Source organism: Lithobates pipiens, unplaced genomic scaffold (assembly GCF_037356315.1).
Source record: "Lithobates pipiens isolate NorthernLeopardFrog02 unplaced genomic scaffold, aLitPip1_a1.2 Scaffold_25, whole genome shotgun sequence".
Taxonomy (NCBI): domain Eukaryota; kingdom Metazoa; phylum Chordata; class Amphibia; order Anura; family Ranidae; genus Lithobates; species Lithobates pipiens.
In genome coordinates, this window is record NW_027507787.1 from 205,126,900 (window position 1) to 205,140,097 (window position 13,198).

The window sequence follows — 13,198 nt, forward strand, 5'->3', positions numbered from 1 at the left end:
GAGCACCATGATGGGAGGAGACAGGACAATGAGAACCTTAATGGGAGGAGATAAAATAATGTGCACCATGATGGGAGAAGGTATGTTGAGCACAATGATGGGAAGAGATAAGATAATGATCACTGTGATGGAAGAAGGTATGTTGAGCATAATGATGGGAAGAGATAAGATAATGATCACCATGATATGAGAAGCTATTTTGAGCACAATGATGTGAAGAGAAGAAATAAGATAATGATCACCATGATGGGAGAAGGTATGTTAAGCACAATGATGGGAAGAGATAAGATTATTATCACCATGATGTGAGAAGGAATGTTGAGCACAATGATGGGAAGAGATAAGATAATGATTACCATGATGGGAGAAAATATATTGAGCACAATGATGGGAAGAGATAAGATAACAATCACCATGATGTGAGAAGGTATGTTGAGCACAATTATGGGAAGACATAAGATAACGATCACCATGATGGGTGAAGGTATGTTGAACACAATGATGGGAAGAGATAAGATAATGATTACCATGATAGGAGAAGTTATTTTGAGCACAATGATGGGAAGAGAAGAGATAAGATAATGATCACCATGATGGGAGAAGGTATGTTGAGCACAATGATGGGAAGAGACAAGATAATGATCACCATGATGGGAGAAGGTATGTTGAGCACAATGATGGGAAGAGATATGATAACGATCACCATGATGGAAGAATGAATGTTGAGCAAAATTATGGGAAGAGATAAGATAATGATCACCATGATGGGAGAAGGTATGTTGAGCAAAATTATGGGAAGAGATAAGATAATGATCACCATGATGGGAGAAGGTATGTTGAGCAAAATTATGGGAAGAGATAAGATAATGATCACCATGATGGGAGAAGGTATGTTGAGCAAAATTATGGGAAGAGATAAGATAATGATCACCATGATGGGAAATGGTATGTTGAGCACAATGATGCAAAGAGATAAGATAATGATCACCATGATCGAAGAAGGAATGTTCAGCACAATGATGGGTAGAGATAAGATAATGATTACCATGATGGAAGAAGATAAGATAGTGAGCACAATGATGGGAAGAGATAAGACAATGAGCACAATGATGGGAGGAGATAAGATAATTAGAACTCTGATGGGAAAAGATGGTGTAATGAGAACTGTGATGGGAAGAAATAAGATAATAAGAACTGAGATAGGAAGAGATAATATAATGAGAACCCAGATGGTGAGAGATAGTATAATGAGAACCGGGGAGGAGGGAGATTATATAATGAGTACCATGATGGGAGGACTAAGATAATGAAACAGTGATGGCAGGTGAAAGCATTTCAAGAACCATAATCGGGGGAGATCAGATAATGAGCACTGTGATGGGAGGAGATATGGTGAGCACTGCTGTAGGAGAAGATATGAAAATTATTATCATAATAGGAGTAGATCAGATAATGAAGGAAAAAGGATAATTTGCACGTGATAGGAGAAAATATAATAATGAGCACCAAAATGGCAAAAGATAAGATAATAAAACAGTGAAGGGAAGTGAAAGTATATCAAGAACTGCCATGGGAGGAGATAAAGTATTGAGAACTGTGATAGGGGGAAGCACATGCATTATAATGGATAGGCCAAGGCAGGTGAGCCTGGAGGGAGTCCACCCCTCCTTAAAGGCACAGGGATGCATTAGACACCCAGCACATAGCACAATGGCAGCAAAGGTGTCCAGCGTGTCCCCTAACCAGTATTCCAACAGTACAAACAAATGCCAAATTATCCTGTCTAACCATATGCATTAAAAACAGGGGTTTAGTTTGCACATATTTGCAAATTAATGCGTAATACATTTAAATGCATGTGCTTCTACTATGGAGGCTCTCAAACTTTAGAGTTAGGACTGCAGATAATGCTGTGGTGCCATGAAGTGGCTCTGCAGCTTATGCATGTATTTTCAAATGTGTGCAAAGTAACCCCTGCTTTTATCACAAACTGTTAGACAGGATATTTTGTTTGGTTGCAGGCTGGTCAGTAGGGATGAGCTTCGTGTTCGAGTCGAACGTACATTCGACTCGAACATTGGCTGTTCGGCGAATTCCGAACGTTTGGGCCGTTCGCGTCAAAATTCGAGTGGCGCGCGCGGACCACAATGCACTGCGGTGGCGCAGTGCATTGCTGGCTCATGATTGGCCAAGCATGCACTGTGACCCCGCATGCTTGGCCAATCGTAGCGCCAGCAGCGAGGAGAGCCATGATTGGCCACAGGCATCCTGCCTGTGGCCAATCATAGCTCAGGCTGTGTAGTGCACGCCCCACACTATATAAGGCCGCCTTTGAGGCGGCCTCGTGTAGTGTGTTAGCATCTGAAGCAGTGGGTGTTCTGTGTACCTTCAACACAGTACACACCAATCGTTTTTGGCTGATTTCCTATCTTGCTGCTGTGTAGTGGTTGTTGTCTGTGCCCTGACCGCAGTATACACCACTATATTCACCTCACCTATATAGCTAGTGATCTAGCTTTAACCACTTAACAACTGCCCATTGCCGATTAACGGCTTCAGGGCGGTTGTTTAACTCTGAGAGGCCGTTAATTAACGGCCTCCCAGAATTCTGCTCTCGCGCGCCCCCTGGGGCGCGCACTCGAGGGCATCCGTGACCGCCGGGTCCTGTGATCACGGATCACGGTAAACGGCCGCTCATAGCGGCCGTTTACCACGTGATCGCTCCGTCAAATGACGGAGTGATCACTTGTAAACAAACCGGCGTCATGTTATGACGCCGGTTCCTCCCTCCCCTCTCTGTACCGATCGGTACAGCGGAGGGGAAAGAGATCGGTGTCAGCAGCGATGTGGGCTGCATCTGCAGTGCCCACATCGCTGCTCACCGAATTTAACCCCTCAATTCCCTACCAATACTCTGCAATACCAGTGCATACTCTGCAGTACCCTGCCATTACTCTGCAGTACCCCCCATTACTCTGCAGTACCCCCCAATACTCTGCAGTACCCCCCAATACTCTGCAGTACCCGCCATTACTCTGCAGTACCCCGCCATTACTCTGCAGTGCAGTACCCTGCCATTACTCTGGAGTACCCTGCCATTACTCTGCAGTACCCCCCATTACTCTGCAGTAACCCCCATTACTCTGCAGTACCCTACCATTACTCTGGAGTACCCCCCAATACTCTGCAGTACCCTGCTATTACTCTGTAGTACCCTGCCAATACCCCGCCAATACTCTGCAATACCCTGCCATAAATTGCCATACCCAGCCATACTCGGAGATACCCAGCCATACTCGGTGATACCCTGAAATACCCAGCCATAGACGCCCCCCACCCCTCACCGCCCTCCGGTGCTTCTACCAACTAGCCAGTACGATCAAAGCCAGAATCTTTTTTTTATTTCAGGCTTCCCAGCCTAGAGGTGAGATGTGGGGTCATATTGACCCCCAGATTTCACTGTAAAGAGGACCTGTCACCCCATATTCCTATTACAAGGGATGTTTACATTCCTTGTAATAGGAATAAAAGTGATCAAAAATATATTTTTGGGGAAAAAAATGTCCAACTAAAATAAATAAAGTAGAATGAACAATAAAAAAAAAAATTTTTTTTTAAAGCGCCCATGTCCCCATGTGCTCGCATGCAGAAGCGAACGCATGCGCAAGCCCCGCCCACATATGAAAACGGTGTTCAAACCACACATGTGAGGTATCGCCGAGAACGTTAGAGCAAGAGCAATAATTCTAGTCCTAGACCTCCTCTGCAACTCAAAACATGTAACCATTTAAGCGTCGCCTATGGGGATTTTTTAAGTAGCGACATTTGGCGCCATTCCACGGGCATGTGCAATTTTGAAGAGTGACATGTTTGATATCTATTTACTCAGCATAACTTCATCTTTCACTTTATGCAAACATTGGGCTAACTTTACTGTTTTTTTTGTTTGTTTTTTAAGCACAAAACTGTTTTTTCCCCCCAAAAAACGCGTTTGAAAAATTGCTGGGCAAATACCGTGTGAGATAAAAATTTGCAACGACCACCATTGTATTCTCCAGGGTCTTTTGGTATGCATATGCTGTGTGTGTGAAATAACCTGATAATATGACAATTTTGTGGAAAAAAAAAAAAAAGGAAATAGGCCGTCAGTACTTCAGGTGTGATCAATTTTCAGATATTGGCACCATAGCTTGTGGACTCTATAACTTTCACAAAGACCAAATAATATCCACCAATTTGTACTTATTTTTACCAAAGATATGTAGTAGTATAATTTTTGGCCAAAATTTATGAAGAAAAAATTACTAATCTGCTAAATTTTATAACAGAAACGAAGAAAAATTCATTTTTTCGCAGAATTTTCGGTCTTTTTTCTTTTATAGCACAAAAAAAAAAAAAAACTGAGAGGTGATTAAATACCACCAAAAGAAAGCTCTATTTGTGTGAAAAAAAGGACAAACATTTCCTATAGGTCCAGTGTTGCATCACTGAGTAATTGTCATTCAAAATGTGAGGGCACCGAAAGCTGAAAATTGGTCTGGTTATTAAGGGTGTTTAAGTGCCCAGTGGTCAAGTGGTTAATAATAGAGCTTGCAGTCAGTAGTGTTAGGAGATAGTGCGTGCTGTCTGCGTGCTCTGTACCCAGTACATACCGCTATAATATAGGGCAGGCCCCTACTTTCAAACATCCAACTTACAAACATCTCCTACTTGCAAACGCAAGGAGACAGCAGCAAGTGAGATGAAAAAAGATGGACGACAAAACAAATTATACAGGGGTGATAACCCTTCCCTATGTTTTCCAAAAAGCTTAAAAATAGTTTGTTTGACTGGAGCTACACTTTAAAAATGTACCGGTTGAAAATTACAAACAGATTCAACTTAACACAACAAACCTACACAGTCCCTGTCTTGTTTGCACCGCCTGTATACTGCTGTTCTGAGTATATAGGGCCTGGGGGCCACACGCATTTCCTTTTTTTAATATGGGTACGGGGTTCCCCTTAATATGCGTACAAGACCCAAATAGGCTGGTAATGGGCAGGGAGGGCTACCCATGCCATTTTTCTGAATGATTTTCAACCATATTGCAGGAACCAGATATAACATTAAAACCGCAAGCAGTTTTAAATGGTGTTATTTCCGTTTAATGTCATTTTGTGCAGGGACTGTTCCAAACACGGGAAACACGTGGCACTTCACAGGCATACTACAGACACCCCCCAGGCACCATATTTAAAGGAATATTTCACCTTTTTTTTTCACTTTAATCGTCATTAAAATCAGTGCTCCTGCCAAAACGGCAGTTTTTAAAACTTTTTTTTGCAGTGACCCATGTCCCCTGAGGCAGGAGGCAGGTCCCCAAAGCCTTTTTAGGACACTATCTTGCATATTAGCTGTTAAAATTAGCACTTTCCATTTCGAACGTTCGAGTCCCATAGACTTCAATGGGGTTCTAACGTTCGTTTCGAACGCGGGGGTCGTTCGCAAGTTCTGGTGCGAACCGAACCGGGGGGTGTTCGGCTCATCCCTACTGGTCAGTAAGTTGAGCTGGTATTTTTCTTTGGTTTTGTTTGACATGCATCACCCTTCCATGTGATCCTTGCTGCAGAGGCCAGTAATAGGTGGGGGCAGTGGCCATTTGTTTGTACTGTGATAGGAGGAGATAACAAGATAATGAGGATCGTAATGGGAGGAGATAAGATAATGAACACAGTGTGGGAGGAGATAAGATAATGAGAACCGTGATAGCAGGAGATAAGATATTGGGAACCGTGATAGGAGGAGATAAGATAATGGAACTGTGATAGGAGGAGATTAGAAAATGAGAACTGTGATAGGAGGAGATAAGATAATGAGAACTATGATAGGAGGAGATATGATAATGAGAACTGTGTGGAATGAGATAAGACAAGGAGAAGTGTGATAGAAGGAGATAAGATAATAAGAACTGTGATAGGAGGAGATAAGATAATGAGAACTAAGATTGGAGGAGATAAGATCATGAGAACTGTGATAGGAGGAGCTAAGACAATGAGAATTGTGATAGAAGGAGATACGATAATGAGAATTGTGACAGAAGGAGATAAGATAATGGAACTGTGATAGGAGGAGATAAGATAATGGAAACTGTAATAGGAGGAGATATGATAATGAGAACTGTGATAGGAGGAGATAAGACAATAAGAACTGTGTCTGGAGGAGATACGATAATGGAACTGTGATAGGAGGAGATAAGATAATGAGAACTGTGATTGGAGGAGATAAGATAATAAGAACAATGACTGGAGGAGATACAATAATTGAACTGTGATAGGAGGAGATAAGATAATAAGAATTGTGATAGGAGAAGATAAGATAATGAGAACTGTGATTGGAGGAGATAAGATAATGAGAACTGTGATTGGAGGGGATGAGGTAATGAGAACTGTGATAGGAGGAGATAAGATAGTGAGAACTGTGATAGGAGGAGATACGATAATGGAACTGTGATAGGAGGAGATAAGATAATGATAATTGTGATAGGAGGAGATAAGATAATGAGAACTGTGATAGAAGAAGATAAGACAATGGAACTGTGATAGAAGGAGATAAGATAGTGAGAACTGTGATTGGAGGACATAAGATAATAAGAACTGTGATAGGAGGAGATAAGATAATGAGAACTGTGATTGGAGGGGATAAGATAATGAGAACTGTGATTGTAGGAGATAAGATAATGAGAACTGTGATTGTAGGGGATAAGATAATCAGAACTGTGATAGGAGGAGATAAGATAATGAGAACTGTGATTGGAGGAGATAAGATAATGAGAACTGTGATTGGAGGGGATAAGATAATGAGAACTGTGCTAGGAGTAGATAAGACAATGAGAATTGTGATAGGAGGATATACGATAATGAGAACTGTGATAGGAGGAGATACGATAATGAGAACTGTGATAGGAGGAGATACGATAATGAGAACTGTGATAGGAGGAGATAAGATAGTGAGAACTGTGATAGGAGGAGATAAGATAATGAGAACTGTGATTGGAGGGGATAAGATAATGAGAACTGTGATTGGAGGGGATAAGATAATGAGAACTGTAATAGGAGGAGATAAGACAATGAGAATTGTGATAGGAGGAGATACGATAATGAGAACTGTGATAGGAGGAGATAAGATAATGAGAACTGTGATTGGAGGGGATAAGATAATGAGAACTGTGATAGGAGGAGATAAGATAATGAGAACTGTGATTGGAGGGGATAAGATAATGAGAACTGTGATTGGAGGGGATAAGATAATGAGAACTGTAATAGGAGGAGATAAGACAATGAGAATTGTGATAGGAGGAGATACGATAATGAGAACTGTGATAGGAGGAGATAAGATAATGAGAACTGTGATTAGCACTTTCCATTTCGAACGTTCGAGTCCCATAGACTTCAATGGGGTTCTAACGTTCGTTTCGAACGCGGGGGTCGTTCGCAAGTTCTGGTGCGAACCGAACCGGGGGGTGTTCGGCTCATCCCTACTGGTCAGTAAGTTGAGCTGGTATTTTTCTTTGGTTTTGTTTGACATGCATCACCCTTCCATGTGATCCTTGCTGCAGAGGCCAGTAATAGGTGGGGGCAGTGGCCATTTGTTTGTACTGTGATAGGAGGAGATAACAAGATAATGAGGATCGTAATGGGAGGAGATAAGATAATGAACACAGTGTGGGAGGAGATAAGATAATGAGAACCGTGATAGGAGGAGATAAGATATTGGGAACCGTGATAGGAGGAGATAAGATAATGGAACTGTGATAGGAGGAGATTAGAAAATGAGAACTGTGATAGGAGGAGATAAGATAATGAGAACTATGATAGGAGGAGATATGATAATGAGAACTGTGTGGAATGAGATAAGACAAGGAGAAGTGTGATAGAAGGAGATAAGATAATAAGAACTGTGATAGGAGGAGATAAGATAATGAGAACTAAGATTGGAGGAGATAAGATCATGAGAACTGTGATAGGAGGAGCTAAGACAATGAGAATTGTGATAGGAGGAGATACGATAATGAGAATTGTGACAGAAGGAGATAAGATAATGGAACTGTGATAGGAGGAGATAAGATAATGGAAACTGTAATAGGAGGAGATATGATAATGAGAACTGTGATAGGAGGAGATAAGACAATAAGAACTGTGTCTGGAGGAGATACGATAATGGAACTGTGATAGGAGGAGATAAGATAATGAGAACTGTGATTGGAGGAGATAAGATAATAAGAACAATGACTGGAGGAGATACAATAATTGAACTGTGATAGGAGGAGATAAGATAATAAGAATTGTGATAGGAGAAGATAAGATAATGAGAACTGTGATTGGAGGAGATAAGATAATGAGAACTGTGATTGGAGGGGATGAGGTAATGAGAACTGTGATAGGAGGAGATAAGATAGTGAGAACTGTGATAGGAGGAGATACGATAATGGAACTGTGATAGGAGGAGATAAGATAATGATAATTGTGATAGGAGGAGATAAGATAATGAGAACTGTGATAGAAGAAGATAAGACAATGGAACTGTGATAGAAGGAGATAAGATAATGAGAACTGTGATTGGAGGACATAAGATAATAAGAACTGTGATAGGAGGAGATAAGATAATGAGAACTGTGATTGGAGGGGATAAGATAATGAGAACTGTGATTGGAGGAGATAAGATAATGAGAACTGTGATTGTAGGGGATAAGATAATCAGAACTGTGATAGGAGGAGATAAGATAATGAGAACTGTGATTGGAGGAGATAAGATAATGAGAACTGTGATTGGAGGGGATAAGATAATGAGAACTGTGCTAGGAGTAGATAAGACAATGAGAATTGTGATAGGAGGATATACGATAATGAGAACTGTGATAGGAGGAGATACGATAATGAGAACTGTGATAGGAGGAGATACGATAATGAGAACTATGATAGGAGGAGATAAGATAGTGAGAACTGTGATAGGAGGAGATAAGATAATGAGAACTGTGATTGGAGGGGATAAGATAATGAGAACTGTGATTGGAGGGGATAAGATAATGAGAACTGTAATAGGAGGAGATAAGACAATGAGAATTGTGATAGGAGGAGATACGATAATGAGAACTGTGATAGGAGGAGATAAGATAATGAGAACTGTGATTGGAGGGGATAAGATAATGAGAACTGTGATAGGAGGAGATAAGATAATGAGAACTGTGATTGGAGGGGATAAGATAATGAGAACTGTGATTGGAGGGGATAAGATAATGAGAACTGTAATAGGAGGAGATAAGACAATGAGAATTGTGATAGGAGGAGATACGATAATGAGAACTGTGATAGGAGGAGATAAGATAATGAGAACTGTGATTGGAGGGGATAAGATAATGAGAACTGTGATTGGAGGGGATAAGATAATGAGAACTGTAATAGGAGGAGATAAGACAATGAGAATTGTGATAGGAGGAGATACGATAATGAGAACTGTGATAGGAGGAGATAAGATAATGAGAACTGTGATTGGAGGAGATAAGATCATGAGAGCTGTGATTGGAGGGGATAAGATAGTGAGAACTGTGATAGGAGGAGATAAGACAATGAGAATTGTGATAGGAGGAGATACGATAATGAGAATTGTGACAGAAGGAGATAAGATAATGGAACTGTGATAGGAGGAGATAAGATAATGGGAACTGTAATAGGAGGAGATACGATAATGAGAACTGTGATAGGAGGAGATAAGACAATAAGAACTGTGTCTGGAGGAGATACGATAATGGAACTGTGATAGGAGGAGATAAGATAATGAGAACTGTGATTGGAGGAGATAAGATAATAAGAACTATGACTGGAGGAGATACAATAATTGAACTGTGATAGGAGGAGATAAGATAATAAGAATTGTGATAGGAGAAGATAAGATAATGAGAACTGTCTGGGAGGAGATAAGATAATAAGAACTGTGATAGGAGGAGATAAGATAATGAGAACTGTGATTGGAGGAGATAAGATAATGAGAACTGTGATTGGAGGGGATAAGATAATGAGAACTGTGATAGGAGGAGATAAGATAGTGAGAACTGTGATAGGAGGAGATACGATAATGGAACTGTGATAGGAGGAGATAAGATAATGAGAACTGTGATAGGAGAAGATAAGATAATGGAACTGTGATAGAAGGAGATAAGATAATGAGAACTTTGATTGGAGGACATAAGATAATAAGAACTCTGATAGGAGGAGATAAGATAATGAGAACTGTGATTGGAGGGGATAAGATAATGAGAACTGTGATTGGAGGGGATAAGATAATGAGAACTGTGATAGGAGGAGATAAGATAATGAGAACTGTGATTGGAGGAGATAAGATAATGAGAACTGTGATTGGAGGGGATAAGATAATGAGAACTGTGCTAGGAGGAGATAAGACAATGAGAATTGTGATAGGAGGAGATACGATAATGAGAACTGTGATAGGAGGAGATACGATAATGAGATCTGTGATAGGAGGAGATAAGACAATAAGTACTGTGTCTGGAGGAGATACGATAATTGAACTGTGATAGGAGGAGATAAGATAATGAGAATTGTGATAGGAGGAGATAAGATAATAAGAATTGTGATAGCAGAAGATAAGATAATGAGAACTGTGATAGGAGGAGATAAGATAATAAGAATTGTGATAGGAGAAGATAAGATAATGAGAACTGTGTGGGAGGAGATAAGACGATGAGAACTGTGATAGGAGGAGATAAGATAATAAGAACTGTGATAGGAGGAGATAAGATAATGAGAACTGTGATTGGAGGGGATAAGATAATGAGAACTGTGATAGGAGGAGATAAGATAATGAGAACTGTGATTGGAGGGGATAAGATAATGAGAACTGTGATTGGAGGGGATAAGATAATGAGAACTGTGATAGGAGGAGATAAGACAATGAGAATTGTGATAGGAGGAGATAAGATAATGAGAACTGTGATAGGAGGAGATACGATAATAAGAATTGTGATAGGAGAAGATAAGATAATGAGAACTGTGTGGGAGGAGATAAGACGATGAGAACTGTGATAGGAGGAGATAAGATAATAAGAACTGTGATAGGAGGAGATAAGATAATGAGAACTGTGATTGAAGGGGATAAGATAATGAGAACTGTGATAGGAGGAGATAAGATAATGAGAACTGTGATTGGAGGGGATAAGATAATGAGAACTGTGATTGGAGGGGATAAGATAATGAGAACTGTGATAGGAGGAGATAAGATAATGAGAACTGTGGTAGGAGGAGATAAGACAATAAGAACTGTGACTGGAGGAGATACGATAATGGAACTGTGATAGGAGGAGATAAGACAATGAGGATTGTGATAGGAGGAGATAAGATAATGAGAACTGTGATAAGAGGATATACGATAATGGAACTGTGATAGGAGGAGATAAGATAATGAGAACTATGATAGGAGGAGATAAGATAATGAGAACTGTGATAGGAGGAGATAAGACAATAAGAACTGTGACTGGAGGAGATACGATAATGGAACTGTGATAGGAGGAGATAAGATAATGAGAACTGTGATTGAAAGAGGTAAGATAATAAGAACTGTGACTGGAGGAGATACGATAATTGAACTGTGATAGGAGAAGGTAAGATAATGGAACTGATAGGAGAAGATAAGAAAATGGCAATTGTGATTGGAGGGGATAAGATAATAAGAACTGTGATAGGAGAAGATAAGATAATGAGAACTTTGATAGGCGGCAATAAGATAATGGGAACTGTGATAGGAGGAGATAAGATAAGATAATGAGAATTGTGATAGGAGGAGATAAGATAATAAGAACTGTGATTGGAGGAGATAAAATTAGAACTATGATAGGAGGGGATACAATAACGAGAACTGTAATAGGAGGAGAGAGCTAAGATAATGAAAATTGTTATATGAGGAAATAAAATAATATGAACTGTGATTGGAGGAGATAAAATGAGAGCTTTGATAGGAGGGGATAAAATAATGAGAACTGTGATAGAAGGGGATAAGATGGTGGAAAGAGACAAGATAATGAAACCATGAAAGAAGGCGATATAATAATGCAAACAAAGATGGGAGAAAATTAAGGAGATATGATAATGAGTACCATGGTGAGAGAAGATATGACAATGCAACCGTGATAAGAGGCTCTAGTCTTATATATTGTATATAGAATTGTCCATGTTACTACTCTTATATTTTACCTACTACTCCAGATTATCTGATACACACTTTTTTGTTTACAGTCAACACTTACCATGGACATAGTGAGACCAATAGGGATACACATTTCCCATCCATGCGATGCTTTCCCTCCAATCTGCCCTGTGTGGGGTTTCTTCTGGCTCTGCCTCCTCAGCTCCCTGGCGATACATTTGCTGCCACTGTCTGAAGGCTTCACATTTGTTGGCTCGGCTATGTGTATTGGTGATCGCTTCTCGGCCTTTTGGCTAAGATCAAGTGTAGTATCGACTATAGCCCTTAGGGGTGTCTCTGCTTCACAGCTAGGACGTTGAGAACCACTTGTATCTATCCAAGCCATTAGGTCCTTGTGGGGTACCCTCTGCTCGGCCTTGTAGGATCGTTGATTAAATTCAGCTTCACCTACTTGCTGCTATTGGGCCAGAGGCTTAGCCCCCACAAGGAACGAGATTGCGGTCTTCCCTCCTCCCCCCCTCCGCATTACTACCTTCGGGCAGTAGATGCAAGAGCCTTTATAAAGGCTTCAGAGCGAAGATGTCGAGGAATCCAGAAGGAAGCCGCCGAAAGAACACCTGAAGCGACTTCTCTCTCTCCAAGACGATGGGGAAGAGCGAGAGAAAGACCAGCAAGAAAAACCCCGCTCCAGCCACCTCCACCAAGGTCCCCGGGGATGTTGCTGCCCCAACCCCCACCTCTACCCCGGCCAGCACCAGCCAGCCGGGACCAGCCAAGCCTTCCCCCCCTGCAGACGGGCTCCCTACCTTGGAGTCCTGGATGAAGCAGACGGTCGTGCTGCAACTGAAGGAGGTGGACGGAAGGGTCCCCGACATGACCCCGGAGATCTTCGGCAAGAAGATGATCCTGGAGCAGGGGTTCAGCAAAGTGGAAACGCTTTCAGTGCAGGCCGTCACAAGAGGTAAATTTTTTGTAACTTTTGTGTCTTTCCAGGCCTGCAGAA

At 41.0% G+C, this 13,198-nt stretch overlaps 1 pseudogene; it reads left to right on the forward strand.

Annotated features, from left to right (window-relative positions):
• Positions 1-12,468: 12,468 nt before the first annotated feature.
• Positions 12,469-12,620, forward strand: LOC143932465 (U2 spliceosomal RNA; annotated as a pseudogene).
• Positions 12,621-13,198: the final 578 nt, after the last annotated feature.